General features: G+C 49.9%; 1 protein-coding gene and 1 long non-coding RNA gene across 9 annotated transcripts in view; one reads left to right on the forward strand and one right to left on the reverse strand.

Annotated features, from left to right (window-relative positions):
• The window catches only part of LOC137413498 (neurexin-1-like), a 1,626,023-nt gene that overhangs the window by 183,513 nt on the left and 1,429,284 nt on the right, over positions 1 to 13,226 (forward strand). The gene's annotated exons all lie outside the window — the stretch shown is intronic.
• LOC137426603 (uncharacterized) overlaps positions 1 to 13,226 on the reverse strand; it is an 83,903-nt gene that overhangs the window by 34,992 nt on the left and 35,685 nt on the right. Inside the window, exon 3 of the long non-coding RNA XR_010984379.2 lies at positions 330 to 450. This is a non-coding gene — a long non-coding RNA (uncharacterized LOC137426603). The remainder of the gene's footprint in view (positions 1 to 329; positions 451 to 13,226) is intronic.

A 13,226-nucleotide genomic window follows, 5' to 3' on the forward strand; every position in this document is an offset into this window, starting at 1 on the left:
CTTATATAGGTGGTCTCTGTTTTCTACCATCTATTCTCCAACATTGTTCCATCTGCTATCTCAGGCCTCCAACACTCCCCAGCAACTTCAGAATGCATGCGTTATTCCAGTACCCCCTCCTGGCTAAACTTACAAAATCTAGGTTGACGGCACGCCTCAAGTCTTTTACTCCTCGCTTATTCCATCCATGCAAACCTCCTTCCAGAGGTTGATCTGTCTCACTCTTCTCTCCAGGGCATCAAAACACAACCATGTCATGTCATCTCCAATTTTGCACCAAAACGTTTATTACTCCCATTAACATTTCCTAACCCAACAATCTTACTTACTGGTTTCACAGTTCCCTCCTCTCCTCCCTTTCCTTTCATCCAGTTCACTCATTTCCTTGATATCTGTCCGACTGTCAGATCTACCTTGCTCTTCCAAGCTCACTCCTGTAACAGCTCGCTCCTGGAAAGAAAACAAAAAAAAGGAAGAAGCTCTTCAGCAAATTAATCAGCAGAGCTAAGTTGATTATATAGAAATTTACACCATTTAACCATGTAGTTGTTCCTCAATAATGTATCCAATACTTTGAATGTCTATCTTTCTAATCTTAGATCATTTAGAACTGAAAATAATTCCAGTTGTTTTATCCTGGAAGCTCTTCAATGTAATTGTATCATTTTTATAATAAGGGAACCAAACGGAATGCAATATTCAATGTTGCCAAATCAGACATACCACGAGCAATACTTCCACTGACTTGGACAGAATTCCCTCTTGTTGAATCTTAAAATGTTGTTTCCTTTATTTCTGCAATTCCGTTTGTCTTAAACTGCACATTCTGCCTAAGCGTTTTGTGTACAATTATCTTAAATCTATTTTCCCCTCACTAATGCATCTTTGATTTTTTTTTTTTTGACAGTCCCTGATGAATTGATAATCCCTCTCAAATTAAAATACAGTCACGGTGAGCCACTTACAATCCAACACAGTGCTTTCAAATTGCAGCGTGATTTGAAGAGACCCACTCAGAATGGTGGCTTTTCAGTGCCGTTTCAGGCAGAAATACAGCAAAAATGAGTCGACTCTAACTAAAAACACAATTTACAAAATTCATCTTGATGGCATTGAATATGAATTGCCAATTCTACTGCTTGAGCCTCAGGCCAAAACAATGCGCACTGAGGAGGCATTTGAAGAAATCCTTGGAGCTTTGAAACATCTCCAAAATGTCAGTATACTGTGGGTATCTTTGCAGCTGAATGTGTGTCAAACACCTCAATTTACAGAATCTTTTAAAGTTAGAGCAAAGCTGCATACATTCATCTATGAGAATGTATACACTCATACACATGAGGTACATGTATATAACATATAATATAACCACCTTTAGAGGCCATTTTTCCCCGCAAGCGGGGGTTGGCCTTTTTCGGGAACCGTGGTTGTTGTTGTTTTTTTGGTCCCCTTTTTGAAGCAATGTTTTACGGCCGGATGCCCTTCCTGACGCCAACCCTTTTTGCCGCCTTTAACGACAAACAGGGAATTACCAGTGAACTGGTACTCAATTAGCCGACCTCTGAAGGATGACAGGCTGAGTCAACCCCCCTGGCGTTAATTCAGCGATCGACCGGGATTCGAACCCAGGATCCTAGGATCCTAAGCCGGCACCCTAGCCGCTAGCCCAACACCAGGATTACATGCCATCAACATGTAATCTATAATAATAAAAGGCAGGGGTGAGTGTGTGTGTGTCTCCTCCATAACTCCAAAACCATGAAACCTCGTGGCCCCAAACTTTGCATGCATACTAAGGGAACTCCAAGGGATTGCTTGAATGAAAACTGAGTCTTTGGGTGTGTTTCTGAAAAGAATTTACATTAACAGGCTTACCTTTGGTCAGCCTGCATTTAGATAGTTTTGCTTAGGGTCTTAATTCCGCCATTTTGTCCTCTCAACTCAAGTGTGCCTTGCCACAGAACAGGTCGGTTTCTGTGCAATAATGCTTCAATTCCATGAATGGTAATATAGCTGATCTTCATACCTACGAATTGCTGTATTCCTGTATCCATGGTAATGCTTATAAATACCAGTGTTCGTGCCTTAATTTAATTCCCACAAAGATCGGGAATCATCGTTTCATCTGAACCAAATTTCAAAAAAAAAAATCCTCCAGAATTGACATTAGCAGCAGTTCTGACTATTAAAAAGTGTTCACGTGTCTAATTCGGACATTGTGGAGCACCCCAGGGATCTCAACAGTATTGTTAGCGTGCTTAAGTTGCTTGGTGAGCGCTCTACAATCAGCTTGGTAATGGAACCCCACTAGATGGAACACCCCTGCTCCCTCCTCATCGAGTTGATTTTATTTATTTCCTACCTTTAAAAAGAAAAAACTACGTATATCGACGAACGAAGGTCCCCACTGACTCTTGTGAACAACGAAGACCACAGTGCCTCACCTTTGCTGTGCTATTTTATTTTCACCCTTATTGTCCGATCTGCTTTCATTGTACTACCCGTCACCTCCACATAACTATACACATATAAAGATAACGTCCATCAACCTTGTGTTGGAGTTCCAGCATGTTGGCTCGATATGCGGATTTCAAACTCAACGAGAAACCTTTTATTCAAATTCAAAAAGCATTCAGAGAAATTCAGCCATGATAACTTTTCTTCTTTCAGAGAAACAGCATTAACATTGGCAACATGCACTGCCCAGATCTTCTCCAAACTCACGAGGAACTATTTATTCAAACTCGGAAATCATTATGGAGATTCTATCTTCCTCTTAAAACTCTTCCTCCACATGCCTGTGACTTTATATATTTTTGAATTGAATTACGGCAATTCCCACTTGAATTCCTCTTTGAAAGACCTCTGTTTGAAGGTAAATCTTTGGCGTTGTAGTTTTCATACATATCACAATCGCCATGCTCTATCACAATCGCCATAGTTTTCATAGTGTTTCAACAACATAAATTTAATTGTAATAGTGTTTTCACGTGCACCTGTTATTAAAAGATTGCTTTACGCATGTTTATTATGAAACTTCATTGTTTGCAGGCCTCGAGTGACTATGTTGCTCACACACTCCCGTGATCTAGTAATATGGATTGTAAAGATCATGTGTATGCAAGCTAATGATGGAAACTGTGTATTACCTTGGTGTGTTTCTCCCATACCTCGAATCCTCCCGTGACGGTACGTACGATCCGGCTTTTGCTTTTTACGGCATAACCCATAGGGCAATGCTGTCTGGAACAGTCTGTTCGTCTGTATGTCACCTCAAATGTACACCAATCAGAGCTGGGGATTTGGTCACATGACAGGGTGATGTGATTACGTCTGATGTCATTACGGCGGCTGACTCCACACTCCGACATTTTGATTCCAATTTCGTTCAAGCCGAACATATCGTCGAACCTGTCGTATATCACAATCACCATGCTCTACCTTTACATTTTTCATTCTGTGTGAAACACAAACAAACCGATTGTTAAAATGACCATCAAATATCGAAAGCATTGGCATTACGTCTCTTCCAACAAAACGGAATGTACCCAACCCTTGTGGGGTATAATCTAGATTACAGTAGATCTTCCCTCAGTTCTGTAAGTAAAACATACCTCACGGATGTCTGGATTCCTCCAAATTTCTTTGTTTAATGTTATAAGTAGCATTAGCGACAATTAAAAAAGCTAATCATGTGTGTTTGTGGTTTATAATATTTTACAAGCCCGGCTATGCCGCTGTTAGACCCTCGGTCTTGGTTAATGTTTGCAATGTGATCTGAGAAGGAAATGGATGTGTTAAAGGTGATGCCGAATATTTTTGCTTGGTGTGTGCGGGGGATAGGGATGTTGTTCAGTGTGATCTGTGGAGCAGCGCTATGTTCCTTGGTGTAATTTGTTAGAAGACTCACTGTTGATTTTGAGGGGGCTACTTTTAGTCTGTTGATGGTGAGCCAGGTTTGTAGGGTGCTGACGAAGTGTTGAAGTTGTGCCCTGGCGGTGTTGATGTTCCTTATCACCTGCTAGTAGAGGTGATGGTTATATCGTCCACATATGAGGCTAATTCTCGGGTGGTTATGGAATGTATGTTCTCGGGTGGTTGTGGAATGTCGTGCATGAACAGATTAAAGAGTGTCGGGGAGAAGACCGAGTCTTGAGGGACTCCATTCGGAAAGTATCGTGTGTGTGATAACCTGCCGTTAAAAATTACGAATGACTGTCTGCATGATAGGTAGTTGGTCAGCCAGCATTTGGCGTTGTTGTGCATGTTTGTGTTGAGTATTTTGTTTGCGAGTAACAGCTTTGGGAGTGTGTCAAATGCTTTGCTGATGTCTACTGTGGTGAGAATAGTATGTCTTGGTGGTTTTCTATTGTTTAAGCCTTCAAAGGTGTTTTGTGTGAGGTTTGTGAGGAGAGTGGTTTGGTCTGAATCCGTGTTGGGTGTGTGTGAGAGAGTGATGTGAGCATTTGTGAGTGCAACCATAAGGTGTTCTGTAACTTTTGAGGGCGTGCAGAGTAATGTGATATGTCTGAAGGAGAGTGCTTTGGTGGGATCTTTGTTTGGTTTAAGGAGGGTAATGATTTTGCCTAGTTTCCAAATTTGGGGAATTATTGAGTGTTGGTCGGAGAAATTGCTTGTATTTGTGAGGGCTGACATGCCGTGTGGTCCCAGGTATTTTAAATGCAAGGTGGAGATATTGTCGGGGCCGGTACCTGCGAGTTTTTGATGATTTATGTTGTTTGTGCAGGAGTGAATGGCATGTGGAGGACTACCTCCTTTACAGTTCATCAGTTATTGCTTCAAGCTTCTACAAACTAAGACTCTACAAATTAATAGCTCAAGTGCCATGTTAATATCAACACATCAACATCAATTTCTTCGAAACTGCATGCACATCTCTGATAACAGCATTCTATAATTATCTGCATTTGTGATCGGTTACTCTAAGCTAACAAAAAAGTAGGAAAGACAACTCGAGGTGCAGGAAGACCCTGAAATTACATACGAGCTTCTTATACTTATGCAGAAATTAAATATAGTAACTTATAATATTTTTAGCTGGACAATAGTCTGGAGGCGGTGGTGTACGGATTGTTATGTGATGGCAATACTGTTAGCTACTCTCCAAACCAACATCATCCCTATCTTATTTAGGACCTTTTTTAGACTGTAGTTTGTCATCCCTACAGTGCTTTTTTAATTTAGCATAATTATATATTTTTTATGCACTTGTTTTAGCATAATTTAGCATAATTTAGCATAATTTTTATCCACCGCAGGTGGATGGAGGTTATGTTTTCACCCCTGTCTGTCTGTTTGTCTGTGAACAAGATATCTCAAGAAGTTGTGGATGGATTTTGGCGAAATTTGGCAGAGATGTAGCGTATTTGACAAGGACGAAATGGTTCGATTTTGAAGAAGATCCGGATTCGGATCCGGCTACTAGAATTTTTTGTGTGATTCTTCACCATTGGGAGATCGGGCCAAAACGATATGTAGCAGGATATCTCAAAAAGTTGTGGACGGATTCAGACGAGATTTGGTGGAGAGGTTGGGTGTCTGACAAGGACGATTTGATTCAATTTTGGTGAAGATCCGAATCCAGATCCAGAGACTAGAATTTTTAAATATCTTAAGTCATTATTCACCATTGAGAGATCCGGCCAAAATGATACATCGAGCACGATATCTCAAAAAGTTGTGGACGGATTCAGACGAGATTTGGTGGAGAGGTTGGGTGTCTGACAAGGACGATTTGATTCAATTTTGGTGAAGATCCGAATCCAGATCCAGAGACTAGAATTTTTTAATTTCTTAAGTCATTATTCACCATTGAGAGATCCGGCCAAAATGATACATCGAGCACGATATCTCAAAAAGTTGTGGACTAGTTTAAACAAAACGATGTGGATGTGTTGATTCAGTGACAAGAACAAGCTGATTAGATTTTGATTCATAAGACGAGAGATAATAGTGCGAGACAAAACGTGACCTGTTCAGCCTGGCTGGAGGGCACGTGTCTGCGCTCTCCCGGGTGTCGTTCTAGTTTGATGATGCATCAATTGGCCTCGTGCATTTGCCCTCCAAAAATGTGCCATTTCATCAAGAATATGATTTGAAGTTAATTGATGTTGCACACAGGATTAAATGACGCAGCATTGCTCAAATTTATAACGGCTCACCCTTTGCGGCAAAAGGACAAGGCATTTTAACACAAATAGCTTTAGCTCTTGCTCTTTTCAGGCCTCGTAGCTATTTGAAAATGGTGGAAGAACCCGGCTCTTTGTTTTTGAGATGAACCCAGCTTTGTTTACTGAATGGCAAACATAGTAGAGTATTCCCAGCAAGCTGAAAGTTTTACAAATAGCTAGTTCATATCAAAACAACGAGAAACGTCTCCTGCTTGGTTTCCACTTTGCCATGTGTTTGCTTACATTATTCCTCAAGGGATTGAAGTGCCTGCTATGTTTTTTTTACTCACTCTTTTCAATGTTTTTACATTTGCCTGCCTTTTGTACTCTTCGATGCTGAAACACGTGTCACTATCAGCTAAAAGCTTCTTTTGATGTGAACTACATGGTCATCTTTAGGCTTGCTATAGGCATACTCCACTATGTTTGCCATCAAGTAAACAAAACTGCGTTCATCTCATTCATCGAAAACCTTACTTTGATCCAATCTCCAGGTCTGCGTATTAAATTGGCTAAAACTCCAGGTCAAATGGTATCATTTTTTAGGAATAGCCGATACTGTACAAATAATAACTAGAACAGCACTCAGTGGAGAGCATACCTCCGCCTGGTGAACAGTTTATGTGTTGTTGAAGCGCGGTGCTACGCGCGCTTGCTTGCACAACAAGAAGGAAGCGGACAACGCGGTGAGTTTAAGAGTCTTTATTAAACGAGCTCAACTGTAGCACTGGCGCGCTCCGGGCTGCGCGCCCGGTGTATATCCCGCGGCCACGCCTCCCCCTCGGGCGTGGCCGCCGCCCACTTGGTGCGTGGAATGATGCCCTCACGCCAGTGAGCTTTCGTGTCCGCCACACGCGCCCCCCCAGAATTCCCGCGCACCTGGAGGGCCAGTTTGCGGAGCAAACGGATGACCCGGCCGAAGCGCCCTCTGGCGACCGGCGGCGTCCGGGGTGCAGGGATGCCAGCTGGGATGCCTCCGGCTGCGCCCGGGATGGGTGCAGGACCGGGGGGTGGCGTGCCGGCGGGCCTGGGTGGTGCCGGGGGTCCGCCCGCAGGGGGGCGGCCCCGACGCGGGGGCCGAGCCACCGGCGGTGGATGGTCCACGGCGAGGTGGGCCGGTTTGAGGCGATCCACCGAGACGCGGTCGGGAGTACCGCCGATGTCCAAGGTGAAATGTTTCACCCCGGTCTCCAGCACGCGGAAAGGCCCATCGTACGGGGGCCGCAGTGGTGTCCGGTGGGCATCGTGCTGGACGAATACGTACTCCGCGGTGCGAAGCTCCGGGGCGACATGGGTAGGCGGGTGCCCGTGGTGCGCCGTCGGCACCGGGGCGAACCTCCGGGCCGTCTCCTGCAGCGCGGAGCGCTCCTGCGCTGCGGACCATGGTGCCGTGGGGTCGGGGAGGAACTCGCCCGGCACCCGCAGCGGTTGTCCGAAGACCAACTCCGCCGCGGGTGCGCGCAGGTCGTCCTTGGGCGCCGCCCGGAGGCCCAGCAGGACCCAGGGGAGCCTGTCGACCCAGCCGCCGTCGCGGAGGGTGGCCCGTAGCGCGGCCTTCAACGAACAGTGGAACCGCTCGCACAGGCCGTTGGCCTGGGGGTGGTAGGCCGTGGTTCGGTGCAGCTGGACCCCGAGCCCCCGCGCGACTGCCCCCCAGAGCTCCGAGGTGAACTGGGGGCCGCGGTCGGACGATATGTCCGAGGGGGCACCAAACCGGGCGACCCAGGTGGCGATGAACGCCTGTGCGACGTCCGCCGCCGTCGTCGCCGCCAAAGGCACGGCCTCCGGCCACCGGGTGGTGCGGTCCACCATCGTCAGGACATGGGTGAAAACCCGCGAGTGGGGCAGAGGTCCCACCAGGTCCACGTGTACGTGGTCGAACCTTCGTTCCGGCACCGTGAACGGGGCCAATGGGGCCTGGGTGTGCCGGTGCACCCTCGCACGCTGGCACGCGAGGCACGCCCTGGTCCAGCCGCGGACGGCCTTCCGGAGGCCATGCCAGACAAACTTGTCGGCGACCAACCTCTGGGAGGCCTTCGTGCCCGGGTGGGACAGGCCGTGGATGGCGTCAAAAACCTGGCGCTGCCAGCCCGCGGGCACGATGGGGCGAGGCCGCCCGAGGGAGACGTCGCACAAGAGGGCCGCGCCGTCGAACGGCACCTCGGTGATGCGGAGGCCCGTGACGGCGGTCCGCAAGGCCTGGACGCCAGGGTCGGTGGCCTGGTCCGCCGCCATCCGGGCATAGTCGATGCCAAGGTGGACTGCGTGGGCGACGGACCGGGAAAGGCAATCCGCCACCGGGTTGTCCTTCCACGCGACGTGCCGGATGTCCGTCGTGTACTCGGACACGGCCGAGAGGTGACGCTGCTGCCGGGCCGACCACGGCTCGGCGACCTTGCCCATCGCGAAGACCAGTGGCTTGTGGTCGACGAAGGCCGTGAACGCACGGCCCTCGAGCAGATGGCGGAAGTGCCTGACCGCCAGGTGAAGCCCGAGCAACTCGCGGTCGAAGGTACTATAGCGGCATTCGGGCGGGCGAAGCTGCGGGCTGAAGAATTCCAGCGGTTGCCAAGCACCACGCACCCATTGCTCGTGCACCGCACCCACCGCGTAGTCCGAGGCGTCGGTGGTGAGGGCGATCGGTGCATCGGGCGCTGGGTGCGCGAGCATGGTGGCGTTAGCCAAGGCGAGCTTCGCGCCTACGAACGCCGCGTCCATCTGCTCGGTCCAGGTAACGTCACCTTTGCCCGGCTTCCCTCGGAGGGCCTCGTGCAAGGGGCGCAGGAGCTGGGCGATGCGGGGCAGGAACCGATGGTAAAAGTTTACCATGCCCAGGAACTCCTGGAGCCCCTTGATCGTGCTGGGGCGCGGAAACCCCTTCACCGCCTCCACCTTGGCCGGTAGGGGGACGGCCCCGTGCCTGGTGACGCGGTGCCCCAAAAAGTCGATGTCGGCGACGCCGAACCGGCACTTGGCGGGGTTCACGATGAGGCCATGCTGGCCCAGACGTTCGAAGAGCGTGCGGAGATGGTGAAGGTGCTCTTCGCGGGACGCGCTGGAGACGACGATGTCGTCCAGGTATACGTACACAAAATCCAAGTCGCGCAAGACGCTGCCCATGAGTCGCTGGAACGCCTGAGCCGCATTCTTCAAACCGAAGGGCATCCGAAGAAATTCGAACAGTCCGAACGGCGTGTTGACCACCGTCTTCGGGATGTCCTCCGGCCTGACAGGGACCTGATGGTAGCCGCGTATGAGGTCCACCTTCGAAAAGAAGGACATGCCCGCCAACCGGGCGGAGAAGTCCTGGATGTGGGGGACGGGGTAGCGGTCGGGGGTGGTGGCGTCGTTGAGGTGCCGGTAGTCCCCGCACGCTCGCCATCCCCCGCCGGGCTTGGGCACGATGTGAAGCGGTGATGCCCAAGCACTCTCGGAGCGCTGCACGATGCCGAGCCGCTCCAGCGTAGCGAACGCCGCTTTAGCCACCGCGAGCTTCGTCGGCTCGAGGTGGCGTGCCCAGGCGTAGACCGGTGGCCTGGCGGTGGGGATGTGGTGTTCCACCCCATGCTTGACGGCCCCCGCCGAGAAGGTGGGCCGCGTAAGGGCCGGGAAGCTGGCGAGGAGGCGGGTGAAGTCGTCCGCTGCCGGAAGCGTACAAACTAACCTCGCCGGGACCGAACCGCTCAGCAAGCCGCTTGGCGAGCCGCTCGGTGAGCCACTCAGCAAGCCGCTCAACGAGCTGCTCAGTGCGCAAGCAAGCGAGCTGAACATTTCAGCCTGGACGAGACGTCTGTTCTTCACATCCACCAACAACCCGTGTGCACAGAGGAAGTCCGCACTGCCATGGGGACACTAGCGGTTACGAACGTCCACTCGAAGCATTGCCTTCCGAACCGCAGGGAGAGGCAGCGCTTCCCGAATGTGCGTATGGGTGTTCCGTTCGCGGCAAGCAATGTGGGGCCCCGGCCCGCGGTGTGCTTGTCGGACGTAGAGGCAGGGATAACGCTCATCTGTGCCCCCGTATCGCATAGGAAACAGTGCCCGGACAAGGTGTCCGTTATAAAAAGAAGGCTGCCGGAATGGCCGACGCTCAGGGCCGCTACCGAGCGCCGGCTTTGTAGTTTGCCGACTTGCCGAAGGAGCACGGCGGGCAACAATTCCTCGCCTTGTGGCGAAACCTGGCGTGGAAATGGCACCAGGTTTGCGGCGAAGGCGGAGGCCGCGGTTTTCGCGGTGGTGGTGGGCGTGGCGTGGCGGCGGCCACGCGGCGTGCCTCAGCCTCGGGATCCCCGAGGTGTGGTGCATCAGCATCAGGGTCAGCCTCGGGATGCGCGGCGGCCGCGCCAAAACTCGCCTGCTCGTCCAAAGCCGCGAAGAACCTGTCGGCTTCAGCAGCGAGAGCCCGGGGTTCTGTCGTCACAGAACCGGCCAACGCGAGGCGGACTCGTGCCGGTAGCTGGCGTCGAAATAACGCCCGGAAAAGAGCGTTCGGCGTTTCGTCGCCCAACAACGACAGCATATGGTCCATGCGGACCGACGGTCGCGTGTCACCGAGCTCGGGGAGGTCCAGGAGGCGGTCGGCCCGTGCGTCCACCATGAGGCCGAACGTGGCGAGGAGGAGACGCTTGATCGCCTCGTACCTGCCGTCGGCCGGTGGGTTCCTCAGGACCGACACGACGCGGGCGGCCGTGCCGGGCCCGAGGGAAGCGACCACATGGCAGTACATGGTCTCGTCCACCGTGATGCCTCGAAGTCGGAAGTGGGCTTCTGCCTGCAGGAACCAGACTTCGGCTTGCGTCTCCCAGAACTCGGGGAGTTTCATTTGGACCGCGTTGTTTGCCATTGCAATGGCGTATTCGGGTGGTCAGCGACGGCTGACCAGAACGTCGGAGGGTCACCAATGAAGCGCGGTGCTACGCTCGCTTGCTTGCACAACAAGAAGGAAGCGGACAACGCGGTGAGTTTAAGAGTCTTTATTAAACGAGCTCAACTGTAGCACTGGCGCGCTCCGGGCTGCGCGCCCGGTGTATATCCCGCGGCCACGCCTCCCCCTCGGGCGTGGCCGCCGCCCACTTGGTGCGTGGAATGATGCCCTCACGCCAGTAAGCTTTCGTGTCCGCCACATTGTATCCCACTGATAGGCCGGATCTGGATTCGGACCTGAACCAAAATCTAATCGGCTTGTTCTTGTCACATAACCAACTCATCCACCAAGTTTGTTCATAACTCGTCCATAACTTTTTTAAACATGTTTTCATATCGCTTTTCACCTGATTTCTCAATGGTGACGAATCACTAAAAAAATTAAATAATTCTCGTAGCCGAATCCATATTCATATCTTCACCAAAATCGAAACGATTAGTCTTTTTCACACACACAACCTCTCCACCAAGTTTCGTCCAAATCCGTCCACAACTTTTTTGAGATATCCTGCTCTATATCATTTTTGGCCATATCACTCAATGGTGAAGAATCACTTTAAAAATTCTACTAGCTTGATCCGGATCCAGATCTTCACCAAAATTGAATTAAGTCTTCCTTGTCAGAAACAACCTGTCCAACAAGTTTCGTCCAAGTCCATCCATAACTTTTTTGAGATATCCTGCTACGTATAGTTTTTGGCCCTATCTCACAATGGTGAAGAATCACTTTAAAAATTCTACTAGCCGGATCCGAATCCGGATCTTCACCAAAATCTAATCATTTCGTCCTTGTCACATACGCTACATCTCTGCCAAATTTGGTCCGAATATCCGTCCACAACTTTTTGAGATATCTTTTTCTCAAAAAACGGACAGATGTGGTGAAAACAACCTCCATCCACCTTTGGTGGCGAAGGTAAAAGTGGCAGACCTGTGTGTGTGTGTGTGTGTGTGTGTGTGTGTGTGTGTGTGTGTGTGTGTGTGTGTGTGTGTTTGGACTGCATCCTGGTGCATCGCAGCAATATAGAAATTGCTTTTGCTTTGAACTTTAATATAGGAGTTCCAACCAATGCTGATTTTGTCAGGTGGACATAATGACAAAGCTCTTGTTACGGGCGACGGGGATGAGGACCAGAGTCCCAAATGTCACTCCCGACCAAGTGTGTTGTGGGGTAACTAATGTCAGCGACCCTAAGTCCTATCCCCAACCCGCCGGGCCAAGGCCCGCAAGCTGACCAAGCGGTTTTTGGAAGCTTGAACTTTTGGCTTAGTGCAAGGAGTTTAAACTGCCACACTGGCGGCTCAGGGGAGCTTGCAACCCGATCCGAAAAATGTCAATCAAACAAAATGAAATACAATCAATTTACTTCACAGAATGCAAAACGATACAATAAGCAAATCATACAAGTATGACGACGGACTTAATGACTTAATAATGACAGACTGAAACAATTAACACAGGCCACATACATCCGATACGAAAGGCCGACACAACATCGCACACACAACACTCTATCTAACCCAGGGAACGGAAGGGAAGCAAATTAATAAAATAATATTCGCATGGAATTGAAATAAAACTGGATATGAGAATGGGAATGGAATGGGGTTCAGGCCTGTTTGAAGAGCAGGTTCATCAACGTTCTTCAGAGTGGGGCTTGGTGGGAACAAAGGTTCATCAACATTCTGAAATTCCTTTCTCCTTTGATCCCTTTCCTTTCGTCAACCTCCTTCATACAACACAGCAAATCCCTCAGGAAGTTCATCGAGGTCGACTCCTTCATATAGCACATGCCGAGCCCGTTCACAGCATGAAGCATGGATCGCTTTGTCACCACCCCTCCAAGAGACACTCTTCTTCCTCCTCTTCTACCCTTTTCCCGCACTTTCTTGCTTGAAAGAAAAAGGGTTGAATCCTTTCCAAAGCTGTTTTTGTGCAACACCACCAACAGTCAAAATCACGTGGCATAAAGGGGAGTGGATATAAGGTAAACTTTAAGAAAAAGGCAAAATAAAGACGAAAAGGTCCTATTTGGGGATCCACAGCTGAACTGGCACTTCTATGCAATACACCCTAAACAACACGACTCCTAAATGATTGACATTCCCACA

Source organism: Myxine glutinosa, chromosome 5 (assembly GCF_964187855.1).
Source record: "Myxine glutinosa chromosome 5, kmMyxGlut1.1, whole genome shotgun sequence".
NCBI lineage: Eukaryota > Metazoa > Chordata > Myxini > Myxiniformes > Myxinidae > Myxine > Myxine glutinosa.